The 14,876-nt window shown below is 38.4% G+C and overlaps 1 non-coding gene across 1 annotated transcript; it reads right to left on the bottom strand.

Annotated features, from left to right (window-relative positions):
* Positions 1-10,908: 10,908 nt before the first annotated feature.
* LOC148552896 (small nucleolar RNA R71) lies at positions 10,909-11,016 on the bottom strand. Its single transcript, XR_015893072.1, has one exon. It is a non-coding gene; the product is annotated as a small nucleolar RNA R71 (small nucleolar RNA).
* Positions 11,017-14,876: the final 3,860 nt, after the last annotated feature.

The following is a 14,876-nucleotide window of genomic DNA, read 5'->3' as shown; positions in this document are numbered from 1 at the left end:
AATGATATGGTTGGTGAATTGGTAAGAACCTTTTCACCTTCCTCAAAGACCAACTGCCTCCGAACTTGCCTAATATGAAGCAAGGTTCTTTCAATTTCCGAATCAAAGGGTTGCTAAGCTCGGATTTGGTAGTGAACGCGTCATACAATGAAGGAGATGAGAATCTCATGACATCAATCGGCATCTAAACAAAGACTAATCTTAACTGACAATCAAACAAGCAAACAATCAATTAAGAGAGAAATGCAAGTATTCACATAGCAACATATTCACACTAACCAATAGAATGACACACATAAGCAAATCCCCGGCAACGGCGCCATTTTGATGAACGTAAATATCCTTATGCCGATTAGAAACTAGTGATAAATCCGATCGTGAGTATAGTCTAACCAATATACGAATATCGCATCAAACAATTCTAAAATCTATGACCGAGAGTATTGATCCCGGGTCATTCTCCCTAGGAATTGCTTTAAAATGTGCATCATTAATTAGGAAAGCTTTTATGGTTTTGAGAGTTGGTGCAAGAATTCAAACTAGCAAGCAATCAACAATTAATGGAAATAAAAGCCTTGGCCAAGGGTAAGCATTGGAAGTTCCATCATTATAGTTTCCTTCAATTATGATAAGAGTTGATTATTGCTTCACTTAGTTAACCCCCTAATAATGGAGGAAAGTCAAGTGAGAGTAACTAACTTGAGTCACAAGTCCTAATCTCACCCTAGGGAAGTCTAGCTTTAGTGCACTCCAAGCCAATTAGCAATTTTCAATTCATAATCTACAATTGATATCCACTATTCAAGTGTCTCCAATAACTCAACCCCTAAGCCAAGTGAGAGAAATCTACTCCATAGCTAAGATTGTCATTATCACAAACAATTGGTAGGCAATTATAGAAAATATGAGGCAATTGAGAGAAGAGAATTGAATTAAAGCTATCTATTCCAAACAATCATCAACAATCACACAATTAAATGAAACCTCAATTCATTAATCCACATTCAAAGTAACAAAGTGAACCAAATCTAGATCTAAGAGATTGAACCAAAAGAACATCAATTAAGAGTAGAAGAAGAGTAGATCTACACTTATAGCAAAACAAAAAGTCAATTAGCGATGGATCTCACCAAGAATTCAAAGGAAACTTGCAATGGAGGATGAAAACCTAGAGAGAAGTTGGAGTTTCTCTCTGTAAAAACAAAATGTAACTAACTTCCTAAAAATATCTAGAATTATCACTCTCTCCCTAACACCCATAAGCCTTGGTCTTCTTAAGCTTTTCCCTCCAAAATATGCTCCAAAACAGGGGCCTGGAAACCCCTTGAAATCACTGGGCACGTGTTTCATTTAAAAAAATCATGTCCGCATATCGGCGCGTACGCGCACTGCACGCGTACGCGTCCTTGGGCTCTTTTGCGATCTGCGCGAAGGCGTACGTTGCGCGCGAGCATCATAAGGGATATGGCCCAGCCATATAAGCACGCTGGCTCCTCGCTCGGCTCCACTGCGCTGGCTCTGGATGAGCGCATCCTCGCGTACGTGCATGGTGCGCGTGCGCGCATGTCCAAACTTCAATTCTTTGATTTGTTTTAAGCTCCTTCCATTCATGCATGCTTCCTCAATTCCCCTTGGCCATTTTTTTGTCCTATAACTTCTGAAATCACTTAACAAATGGATTAAGGCATCTAATGGTAAATAGAGGAGGATTACAATATCTCAATTTTTGATGGCAAAGAAGCATATTTTCATCTATGATGTAAAATGGGAAAGAGACACGAAATCATGCAATTTTATATGAATAAGTGTGGAGGATCATTGATAAAACCCTTAGATTCTATGCATGATAAACCCTAAAAATAGGGTTTATCAGTGATGCAACTAGCTATAGTAGTTGGGGTAGAGAGGCAATCGACGGATGTCATGTTCAAGATACCAAGAGGCAACCAATTCATTCTGTGCAGAAATTTAGATAGATCAACAAAGAAGACACCCTCCAAGAGGAAAGCACCTACAACACCATCATCAAATCCACCAACTTCATCAACTCCTCTACTATTTCTCTGGTCTCTTCCAGACTTCTTCCAAGACATATTGCATGATATCCATGACATGGAGCAACTTGAACACAAGCGTTTCGAGTGGGTAGCGGCAAGACTACAAGGAAGAGACCCTGGCCCAACTCCCAAAGCTTTATTAGAGTTGGTTGGGGAGGAGGATGATGGAAATGATCAACCCATGTCAGTGACCACCAGCTGAAGGTGGAGTCCCAAGTTATCGTTCTCCCGGATTATGAGCATTCATGGAGGACCGTGCAATAATTAAGTGTGGGAGGAGGTTCGGCATCTTTGAGGGGGTAAAATTCTTTTCTTAAACACTTTGCAATACCTTTTAGTTCTTTTTCTTCAATTTTTGCAATTTTGTTCTTATTACACTTTGCTTGGTTTGCTTGTATATATCTTAGTGCTTATAGTTTTATGATAGTAAATATTTGCATGTTGCCTGATAGAGTAAATAAGTTTGGTAAAATAACAAGAAATTTTCATGAAATCTTTCTTAGGGCGTGCCATTGATTGAATTGAGAATTTGTTTTTCAACTTGCTTGGAGTATTTTTTCATACAACATAGAAAAAGAGCTAGAATAACAGACCTTGTGAGATTTGAGCTCCAATAGATGGTTGCACATTTTCAACCATAAAGTTTGTTCTTGTGTGATTATACTCCTTTTTTATTGTGATCTTAGATTTGCATGAATCTATATGCCCTGCATTTGGTGTTTGAATGCATTTAGGATGATTGAGGCCATTTTTGATATTGAACTCACTAACCCATATGGCCAACCCTTACATTCACCTTTGTAACCCCTTTTTGAGCCTTTAAATCCCTTTTTGTTCTGATTCTAAGCACATTATTCTCCCTAAAGCAAAAAATCATTGATGTCATTGAATTGCTTCTTTGATTAGCTTGAGTGGAGTAGTGTGTGTTACTTAAAGTGTGGGGAAAAATTATTGGGAAACATTGGTCAAAAAGTGGTGCACGAAATTACAATCACACTTTTGCAATTCCGCACAACTAACCAGCAAGTGCACTGGGTCGTCCAAGTAATACCTTACGTGAGTAAGGGTCGATCCCACGGAGATTGTGGGCTTGAAGCAAGCTATGGTTATCTTGTGATTCTTAGTCAGGATATCAGTAATGATTCTTAGTTTTAATTGTAAAAAGTAAAAGAACATGAAATAAATACTTATTATGCAGTAATGGAAAATAGGTTGAGGTTTTGGAGATGCTCTGTCTTCTGAATCTCTGCTTTTCTACTGTCTTCTTCTTCACACATGCAAGGCTCCTTCCATGGCAAGCTGTATATTGGTGGATCACCGTTGTCAATGGCTACCATCCGTCCTCTCAGTGAAAATGGTCCAAATGCACTGTCACCGCACGACTAATCATCTGTCGGTTCTCACTCAGGTTTGGAATAGGATCCATTGATCCTTTTGCGTCTGTCACTACACCCAACACTCGTGAGTTTGAAGCTCGTCACAGTCATCCCTTCCCAGATCCTACTCGGAATACCACAGACAAGGTTTAGACTTTCCGGATCTCAGGAATGGCCGCCAATAATTCTAGCCTATACCACGAAGGTTCTAATCTTAGATTAAAAACCCAAGAGATATGCACTCAAGCTATTGCAGATAGAACGGAGGTAGTTGTCAGGCACGCATTCATAGGTGAGAATAATGATGAGTTTCACGGATCATCACATTCATCAGGTTGAAGTGCGAGTGAATATCTTAGAATAGAAACAAGCGTGATAGAATGAAAAACAGTAGTAATTGCATTAATTCATCGAGACACAGCAGAGCTCCTCACTACCAACCATGGAATTTAGAGACTCATGCCATAGAGAATACAATATGAAACGTGTAAAGTGTCATGAGGTACAAAATGAATCACTAAAAGTGGTTTTTATAATAAACTAGTGACCTAGGGTTACAGAAAATGAGTAAGCTAGGATAGTTAGAGTAGAAATCCACTTACGGGGCCCACTTGGTGTGTGCTTGGGCTGAGCATTGAAGCTTTCACATGTAGAGAATTTTCTTGGAGTTAAACGCCAGCTTTCGTGCCAGTTTGGGTGTTTAACTCCAGCTTTTATGCCAGTTCTGGTGTTTTGACACCAGAATTTTTATGCTGACATGGAACGCCAGTTTAGGCCATCAAATCTCGGGCAAAGTATGGACTATTATGTATTGCTGGAAAGCCCAGGATGTCTACTTTCCAACACAATTGAGGGCACGCCAATTGGGCTTTTGTAGCTCCAGAAAATCCATTTCGAGTGCAGGAGGGTCAGAATCCAATAGCATCTATAGTCCTTTTCAGCCTCTGAATCAGATTTTTGCTCAAGTCCCTCAATTTCAGCCAGAAAATACCTAAAATCACAGAAAAACACACAAACTCATAGTAAAGTCCAGAAATGTTATTTTTGAATAAAAAATAATAAAAACATAATAAAAATTAACTAAAATATACTAAAAACTACCTAAAAACAATGCCAAAAAGCGTATAAATTATCCGCTCATCACAACACCAAACTTAAATTGTTGCTTGTCCCCAAGCAACTAAAAACAAAGTAGGATAAAAAGAAGAGAATATACAATAAATTCCGAAAACATCTATGAAGATCAGTCTTAATTAGATGAGCGGGGCTCTTAGCTTTTTGCTTCTAAACAGTTTTGGCATCTCACTTTATCCTTTGAAGTTCAGAATGATTGGCATCTATAGGAACTCAGAATTCAGATAGTGTTATTGATTCTCCTAGTTCATTATGTTGATTCTTGAACATAGTTACTTTATGAGTCTTGGCCGTGACCCTAAGCATTTTGTTTTCCAGTATTACCACCGTATACATAAATGCCACAGACACATAACTGGGTGAACCTTTTCAGATTGTGACTCAGCTTTGCTAGAGTCCCCAATTAGAGGTGTCCAGAGCTCTTAAGCACACTCTTTTGCTTTGGACCACAACTTTAACCGCTCAGTCTCATGCTTTTCACTTGACACATTCATGCCATAAGCACATGGTTAGAGACAGCTTGGTTTAGCCGCTTAGGCCAATATTTTATTCCTTTGGGCCCTCCTATCCATTAATGCTCAAAGCCTTGGATCCTCTTTACCCTTGCCTTTTGGTTTAAAGGGTTACTGGCTTTTGCTGCTTGCTTTTTCTCTTTTTTTTCGCAATTTTTTTTTGCCATATTTTTTTTTCTGTAAGCTTTTCACTGCTTTTCCTTGCTTCAAGAACCAATTTTTTGATTTTTCAGATTATCAAATAACATTTCTCCTTTTTCATAATTCTTTAAAGAGCCAACAATTTTAACATTCATAAACAACAAATTCAAAAATATGCACTGTTCAAGCATTCATTCAGAAAACAAAAAGTATTGCCACCACATCAAAATAATTAAACTGTTTTAAAATTCAAAATTCATGTACTTCTTTTTCTTTTGCAATTAAAAAAATTTTTCATTTAAGAAAGGTGATGGATTCATAGGACATTCATAGCTTTAAGGCATAGACACTAAGATACTAATGATCATGTAGTAAAGACACAAACATAGATAGAACATCAAGCATAGAAGTCGAAAAACAGAAAAATAAGAACAAGGAAATTAAAGAACGGGTCCACCTTAGTGATGGCGGCTAGTTCTCCTTCTTGAAGATCCTATGGAGTGCTTGAGCTCCTCAATGTCTCTTCCTTGCCTTTGTTGCTCCGCTCTGATTTCATGGAGGATAATGGGTTACTTTTGTTGAGGTCCATGAGTGGGTCTCTTGTTTGCTCCATCCTCTTTCTAGTGATGGGCTTTTGAGATGAATCTCTCCATCTCTCATGACTCGGAGTTGGAAGCAACTGCCTTCCCTTTCCTCTTCCTAGAGGTTTCTCCGGCCTTAGGAGCCATAAATGGTTATGGAAAAACAAAAAGCAACGCTTTTACCACACCAAACTTAGAAGGTTTGCTCGTCCTAGAGCAAAAGAAGAAAAAGGGATTAGAAGAAGAAGAAAATGGAGGAGATGGAATGGGTTTAGGAGGGAAATGATTTGAATTTAAATTGTGAGGTGGGTAGGGTTTTTTTGGGGAAGGGTGTTATCGGAAGGTGTGAAGAGGAGAGAGATAGAGTTGAGGTAGGTGGGGATCCTATGGGGTCCACAGATCCTGAGGTGTCAAGGATTTTTCATCCCTGCACCATGTTGGCATGTAAACACCCCTTGGAGTGCCAATCCTGGCGTTAAACGCCAGGTTGCTGCCCATTTCTGGCGTTTAACGCCAGCTTTTCTTCCCTTTCTGGCGTTTAAACGCTAGCTTTGTGCCCTTTTCTGGCGTTAAACACCAGTCTGGTGCCCTTTTCTGGCGTTAAACGCCCATAATGGTGCCAGACTAGGCGTTTAACGCCCATTTTGCTACCCTTACTGGCGTTTGAACGCCAGTAAGCTCCTTCTCCAGGGTGTGCTATTTTTAATGCTGTTTTTCATTCTGTTTTTGCTTTTTCAGTTGTTTCTGTGACTTCACATGATCATCAACCTAAAGAAAATGTAAAATAACAATGGAAAATAAATATATATAATTAAAGAACATTGGGTTGCCTCCCAATAAGTGCTTCTTTACTGCCTTTAGCTGGACTTTCACTGAGCTGTTAATTTAGTCTCGATTTTGAGCATTCTTGCTCAAAATTGCTTTCAAGATAATGTTTGATTCTCTGTCCATTAACAATGAACTTTTTGTCAGAGTCAATATCCTGAAGCTCAACATATCCATATGGTGACTGATGAGCGGATAATTTATACGCTTTTTGGCATTGTTTTTAGTATGTGTTTAGTAGAATCTAGTTACTTTTAGGGATGTTTTCATTCGTTTTTATGTTAAATTCATATTTCTGGACTTTACTATGAGTTTGTGTGTTTTTCTGTGATTTCAGGTATTTTCTGACTGAAATTGAGGGACTTGAGCAAAAATCAGATTTAGAGGTTGAAGAAGGACTGCCGATGCTGTTGGATTCTGACCTCCCTGCACTCAAAGTGGATTTTCTGGAGCTACAGAACTCGAAATTACGCGCTTTTAATTGCGTTGAAAAGTATACATCTAGGGCTTTCCAGCAATATATAATAGTCCATACTTTGGCCAAGAATAGATGACGCAAACTGGCGTTCAACACCAGCTCTCTGCCCAATTCTGGTGTCCAGCGCCAGAAAAGGGTCCAAAACCAGAGTTGAACGCCCAAACTAGCATAAATGCTGGCGTTCAACTCCAAGAAGGACCTCTACACGTGCAACACTCAAGCTCAGCCCAAGCACACACCAAGTGGGCCCCGGAAGTGGATTTATGCATCAATTACTTATTTCTGTAAACCCTAGTGACTAGTTTATTGTAAATTGGACCTTTTACTATTGTATTAGATATCTTTAGACGCCTGGTTCTTAGATCAGAGGGGCTGGCCATTCGGCCATGCCTGGACCTTTCACTTATGTATTTTCAACGGTAGAGTTTCTACACTCCATAGATTAAGGTGTGGAGCTCTGCTGTTCCTCAAAGATTAATGCAAAGTACTACTGTTTTCTATTCAATTCATCTTATTTCGCTTCTAAGATATTCATTCGCACTTCAATCTGAATGTGATGAACGTGACAATTATCATCATTCCCTATGAACGCGTGCCTGACAACCACTTCCGTTCTACCTTCGACTGAATGAGTATCTCTTAGATCTCTTAATCAGAATCTTCGTGGTGTAAGCTAGAATGATGGCGGCATTCAAGAGAATCCGGAAAGTCTAAACCTTGTCTGTGGTATTTCGAGTAGGATTCAATAATTAAATGACTGTGACGAGCTTCAAACTCGCGATTGCTGGGCGTTAGTGACAGACGCAAAAGGATAGTAAATCCTATTCCAGCATGATCGAGAACCGACAGATGAATAGCCGTGCCGTGACAGGGTGCGTTGACCATTTTCATTGAGAGGATAAGATGAAACCATTGACAAGGGTGATGCCTCCAGACGATTAGCCGTGCCGTGACAGGGCATTTGGATCATTTTCCCGAGAGAAGACCGAAAGTAGCCATTGACAATGGTGATGTATCACATAAAGCCAGCCATGGAAAGGAGTAAGACTGATTGGATGAAGGCAGCAGGAAAGCAGAGGTTCAGAGGAACGAAAGCATCTCTATTCGCTTATCTGAAATTCTCACCAATGATTTACATAAGTATTTCTATCCCTATTTTATTAATTATTTTCGAAAACCCCATTACTATTTTATATCCGCCTGACTGAGATTTACAAGGTGACCATAGCTTGCTTCATACCGACAATCTCCGTGGGATTCGACCCTTACTCACGTAAGGTATTACTTGGACGACCCAGTGCACTTGCTGGTTAGTTGTGCGAAGTTGTGAACCATGGTATTGGCATCATGTTTTTGGCACCATTACCAGGGAAAGAAAGAGCGATGAATTTTACATAATCAAAGTGTAATCACAATTTCTGCGCACCAAGTTTTTTGTGCCGTTGCCGGGGATTGTTCGAGTTTGGACAACTGACGGTTCATCCTGTTGCTCAGATTAGGTAATTTTATTTTTGTTTTATTTTCAAAAATTTTTAAAAAAAAAAAATTTTTTCAAAAATTTCTCCTTTGTTTTCGAAAAAAAAAAAAATAAAAATATTTTCAAAAAAAAATGTTTTCTAAAATATATTTTCCTTCAGAACTTTCAAGAATGAATTCTAGTGTTTCATGAAGCATGTTGAAACCTGACTGGCTGTAAAGCCACGACTGTAGGGCATGTTAGGCTTGTCATGTCTGAGTTACATACTAAAGCTTGGCTGGCTATTAAGCCATGCCTGACCCTTTGATTGGAGCTTTAGAGCGTAAGATTCTTGGAATTCATATTAAAATTTTTGAATCCTTATTTTTCTTTTTCATAATAATTTTGAAAAAAATACAAAAAAATTAGAAAAGCATAAAAATAAAAAATATTTGTATTCTTGTTTGAGTCTTGAGTCATGTTATAAGTTTGGTGTCAATTGCATGTGCATCTTGCATTTTTCGAAAATTCTCATGCATTCATAGTGTTCTTCATGATCTTCAAGTTGTTCTTGGTAAGTCTTCTTGTTTGATCTTTGCATTTACATGTTTTGTGTCTTTTCTTGTTTTTCATATGCATTCTTGAATTCTTAGTGTCTAAGCATTAAAGAATTCTAAGTTTGGTGTCTTGCATGTTTTCTTTGCATTAAAAATTTTTTAAAAATGTGATATTGATGTTCATCATGATCTTCATAGTGTTCTTGGTGTTCATCTTGACATTCATAGTGTTCTTGCATGCATTCCTTGTTTTGATTCAAAAATAAAAGAGAAAAACATGAAAATGATGTTTTTAATTTTTTTCTCTCTCATCATAAAAAAAAAGTCAAAAAAAATAAAAAAATATCTTTTCCTTTTTCTCTCTCATACATTCGAAAATTGGATTTGACTTTTTTAAAAATTTTTAAAATCTAGTTGTTTCTTATGAGTCAAATCAAATTTTCAATTTGAAAAATCTTATCTTTTTCAAAATCTTTTTCAAAAATCAAATCTTTTTCATTTTTCTTAGTTATTTTCGAAAATTATAAAAATATTTTTCAAAAATCTTTTTCTTAACTTTATCACATAATTTTCGAAAATAACATCACCAATTAATGTTTTGATTCAAAAATTTCAAAGTTTGTTACTTGCTTGTTAAGAAAGATTCAAACTTTAAGTTTTAGAATCATATCTTGTGATTTCTTGTGAATCAAGTCATTAATTGTGATTTTAAAAATTAAATTTTTTTAAAAAACTAATTTCTATCCTATCTTTTCAAAAATATATTCTCATCATATCTTTTTCAAAAATTTGATTTCAAAATATCTTTTCTAACTTCCTAACTTCTTATCTTTTCAAAATTGACTTTCAAAATTTGTTTCAACTGACTAACCAACTTTTTGTTTGTTTCTATCTTTTTCAAAACTACCTAACTAATTCTCTCTCTCTCTCTCTAATTTTCGAAAATATCTCCCTCTTTTTCAAAATTTCTTCTTAATTAAACTAATTATTTTATTTTTTATTTGAATTTTCGAAAAACTATTAACCCTTTTCAAAATTAATTTTCGAAAATTACTAACCTTTTTCAAAAACTATTTTCAAAAATCACTAACTCTTTTTCAAAAAATTATTTTCGAAAATTCCCCTCTCTCTCATCTCATTCTATTTATTTATTCATCTACTAACATCTCTTCCTCACTCACCAAATTCGAACCCTCTCTTCCATCTGTGTTCGAATTTCTTCTTCCTCTTTTCTTCTAACTCACACTGGGACCTCTATACTGTGGTAAAAGGACCCCTATTATTATTATTTTTCTGGTCTCTCTTTTTCATATGAGCAGGAGCAAGGACAAGAACATTCTTGTTGAAGTAGATCCAGAACCTGAAAGGACTTTGAAGAGAAAATTAAGAGAAGCTAAATTACAACAATCCAGAGAGAACTTTTCAGAAATTTTCGAACAGAAAGAGGAGATGGCAGCCGAAAATAATAATAATACAAGGAGAATGCTTGGTGACTTTACTGCACCTAATTCCAATTTACATGGAAGAAGCATCTCCATTCCTGCCATTGGAGCAAACAACTTTGAGCTGAAACCTCAGCTAGTTTCTCTGATGCAGCAGAACTGCAAGTTTCATGGACTTCCATCTAAAGATCCTTTTCAGTTCTTAACTGAATTCTTGCAGATCTGTGATACTGTTAAGACTAATAGAGTAGATCCTGAAGTCTACAGGCTCATGCTTTTCCCTTTTGCTGTAAGAGACAGAGCTAGAGTGTGGTTGGACTCTCAACCCAGAGATAGCCTGAAGCTGAGCAAGCTTAGAATGGACGTTCAGACCTTCAGACAAAAAGAAGGTGAATCCCTATATGAAGCTTGGGAGAGATACAAAGGACTGACCAAAAAGTGTCCTTCTGACATGCTTTCAGAATGGACCATCCTAGATATATTCTTTGATGGTTTGTCTGAGTTATCAAAGATGTCATTGGATACCTCTGCAGGTGGATCTATTCACCTAAAGAAAACGCCTGCAGAAGCTCAAGAACTCATTGACATGGTTGCAAATAACTAGTTCATGTACACTTCTGAAAGGAATCCTGTGAATAATGGGACGCCTATGAAGAAGGAGTTCTTGAGATTGATACTCTGAATGCCATAATGGCTCAGAACAAAATATTGACTCAGCAAGTCAATATGATTTCTCAGAGTCTGAATGGAATGCAAGCTGCATCCAACAGTACTCAAGAGGCATCTTCTGAAGAAGAAGCTTATGATCCTGAGAACCCTGCAATAGCAGAGGTGAATTACTTAGGTGAACCTTATGGAAACACCTATAACTCATCATGGAGAAATCATCCGAATTTCTCATGGAAGGATCAAAAGCCTCAACAAGGCTTTAATAATGGTGGAAGAAACAGGTTTAGCAATAGCAAGCCTTTTCCATCATCCACTTAGCAACAGATAGAGAATTCTGAGCAGAATCCATCTAGCTTAGCAAACTTAGTCTCTGATCTGTCCAAGGCCACTGTAAGTTTCATGAATGAAACAAGGTCTTCCATTAGAAATTTGGAAGCACAAGTGGGCCAGCTGAGTAAAAGGATCACTAAAATCCCTCCTAGTACTCTCCCAAGCAATACAGAAGAGAATCCAAAAGGAGAGTGCAAGGCCATTGACATAAGCAGCATGGCCGAACCTGTAAGGGAAGGAGAGGACGTGAATCCCAAGGAGGAAGACCTCCTGGGACGTCCAGTGATCAATAAGGAGCTTCCCTCTGAGGAACCAAAGGACTCTGAGGCTCATCTAGAGACCATAGAGATTCCATTGAACCTCCTTATGCCATTCATGAGCTCTGATGAGTATTCCTCTTCTGAAGAGAATGAGGATGTTACTGAAGAGCAAGCTGCCAAGTTCCTTGGTGCAATCATGAAGCTAAATGCCAAATTATTTCGCATTGATACTTGGGAAGATGAACCTCCCTTGTTCATCAATGAACTAAGTGATCTGGATCAACTGACATTGCCTCAGAAGAGACAGGATCCTGGAAAGTTCATAATACCTTGTACTATAGGCACCATGATCTTTAAGGCTCTGTGTGACCTTGGTTCAGGGATAAACCTCATGCCCCTCTCTGTAATAGAGAAACTGGGAATCTATGGGGTACAAGCTGCTGAAATCTCATTAGAGATGGCAGATAATTCCAGAAAACAGGCTTATGGACAAGTAGAGGACGTGTTAGTAAAGGTTGAAGGCCTTTACATCCCTGCTGATTTCATAGTCTTAGATACTGGGAAGGAAGAGGATGAATCCATCATCCTAGGAAGACCTTTCCTAGCCACAGCAAGAGCTGTGATTGATGTGGACAGAGGAGAATTGATCCTTCAATTGAATAAGGACAACCTTGTGTTTATAACTCAAGGATCTCTCTCTGCATCCATGGAGAGGAAGCAGAAGAAGCTTCTCTCAAAGCAGAGTCAAACAAAGCCCCCACAGTCAAACTCTAAGTTTGGTGTTGGGAGGCCACAACCAAACTCTAAGTTCGGTGTTGAACTCCCATATCCAAACTCTAAGTTTGCTGTTGGAGAGTCTCAACAATGCTCTGAACATCTGTGAGGCTCCATGAGAGCCCACTGTCAAGCTATTGACATTAAAGAAGCGCTTGTTGGGAGGCAACCCAATTTTTATTTATCTAACTATATTTTTCTTAGTTATATGTCTTTATAGGTTCATGATCATGTGGAGTCACAAAATAAACAAAAAAATTGAAAACGGAATCAAAAACAGCAGAAGAAAAATCACACCCTGGAGGAAGCACCTGCTTGGCGTTCAACGCCAGAACAGAGCATGGTTCTGGTGCTGAACGCCCAAAATGGGCAGTATCTGGGCGCTGAACGCCCAAAATGGGCATCATCTGGGCGCTGAACGCCAGAATGACACCCTGGAGAAGAGCTGGCGCTGAACGCCCAGAACAAGCATGGTTCTGGCGTTCAACGCCAGAAATGGCGAACAAATGGGCGTTGAACGCCCAAAATGGGCACCAACCTGGCACTGAACGCCCAGAGTTGTGTGCAAGGGCATTTTACATGCCTAATGGGTGCAGGGATGTAAATCCTTGACACCTCAAGATCTGTGGACACCACAGGATCACCTCAAGATCTGTGGACACCACAGGATCATCTCAGGATCTGTGAAACCTCACAGGATCCCTACCCACCTCACCCTCTCTTTCTCCATTCATGACCATCCCTTTTGTTTTCTATTCACCACTCACATCCATACACACATCCCCCCATCTCCTCCATATCTTCTTCTTCTTCTTCTATTCTTTCTTCTTTTGCTCGAGGGCGAGCAACATTATAAGTTTGGTGTGGTAAAAGCATAAGCTTTTTGTTTTTCCATTACCATTAATGGCACCTAAGACCGGAGAAACCTCCAGAAAAGGGAAAGGGAAGACAAAGGCTTCCACCTCCGAGTCATGGGAGATGGAAAGATTCATCTCAAGGGTCTATAGCTCAGTGGTAGAACATGTGGCTGCAAATCAAGAGATCTCTGAGATACCTCAGGGGATGCACTTTCCTCCACATAAATATTGGGAGCAAATCAACACCTCCCTAGGAGAATTAAGTTCCAACATGGGACAATTAAGGGTGGAACATCAAGAGCACTCCATCATCCTTCATGAAATTAGAGAAGATCAAAAAGCTATGAGGGAGGAGTAACAAAGACAAGGAAGAGACATAGAAGAGCTCAAGGACATCATTGGTTCCTCAAGAAGGAAATGCCACCATCACTAAGGTGGATTCATTCCTTGTTCTTATTTCTTCAGTTTTTCGTTTTCTATGTTATGTGCTTATCTATGTTCGTGTCTTCATTACATGATCATTAGTATTTAGTAACTATGCCCTAAAGATATGAATGTCCTATGAATCCATCACCTCTCTTAAATGAAAAATTTTTTAATTCAAAAGAACAAGAAGTACATGAGTTTTGAATTTACCCTTGAACTTAGCTTAATTATATTGATGTGGTGACAATGCTTCTTGTTTTCTGAATGAATGCTTGAACAGTGCATATGTCTTTTGAAGTTGTTGTTTAAGAATGTTAAATATGTTGGCTCTTGAAAGAATGATGACTAGGAGACATGTTATTTGATAATCTGAAAAATCATAAAAATGATTCTTAAAGCACGAAAAAGCAGCAAAGAACAACGCTTGCAGAAAAAAAAATATAGGCAAAAAAAATTAGAAAGAAAAAGAAAAAGCAAGCAGAAAAAGCCAAAAGCTCTTAAAACCAAGAGGCAAGAGCAAAAAGCCAGTAACCCTTAAAACCAAAAGGCAAGGGCAAATAAAAAGGATCCCAAGGCTTTGAGCATCAGTGGATAGGAGGGCCTAAAGGAATAAAATCCTGGCCTAAGCGGCTAAACCAAGCTGTCCCTAACCATGTGCTTGTGGCGTGAAGGTGTCAAGTGAAAACTTGAGACTGAGCGGTTAAAGTCAAGGTCCAAAGCAAAAAAAGAGTGTGCTTAAGAACCCTGGACACCTCTAATTGGGGACTTTAGCAAATCTGAGTCACAATCTGAAAAGGTTCACCCAATTATGTGTCTGTGGCATTTATGTATCCGGTGGTAATACTGGAAAACAAAGTGCTTAGGGCCACGGCTAAGACTCATAAAGAAGCTATGTTCAAGAATCATCATACTGAACTAGGAGAGTCAATAACACTATCTAAACTCTGAGTTCCTATAGAAGTCAATCATTCTGAACTTCAATGGATAAAGTGAGATGCCAA

This window comes from Arachis ipaensis, chromosome B7, assembly GCF_059453495.1.
Source record: "Arachis ipaensis isolate K30076 ecotype BB chromosome B7, ASM5945349v1, whole genome shotgun sequence".
NCBI lineage: Eukaryota > Viridiplantae > Streptophyta > Magnoliopsida > Fabales > Fabaceae > Arachis > Arachis ipaensis.
The sequence above is the reverse complement of the archived record's forward strand: the minus strand, read 5'-3'. Positions and strand labels throughout refer to the sequence as shown.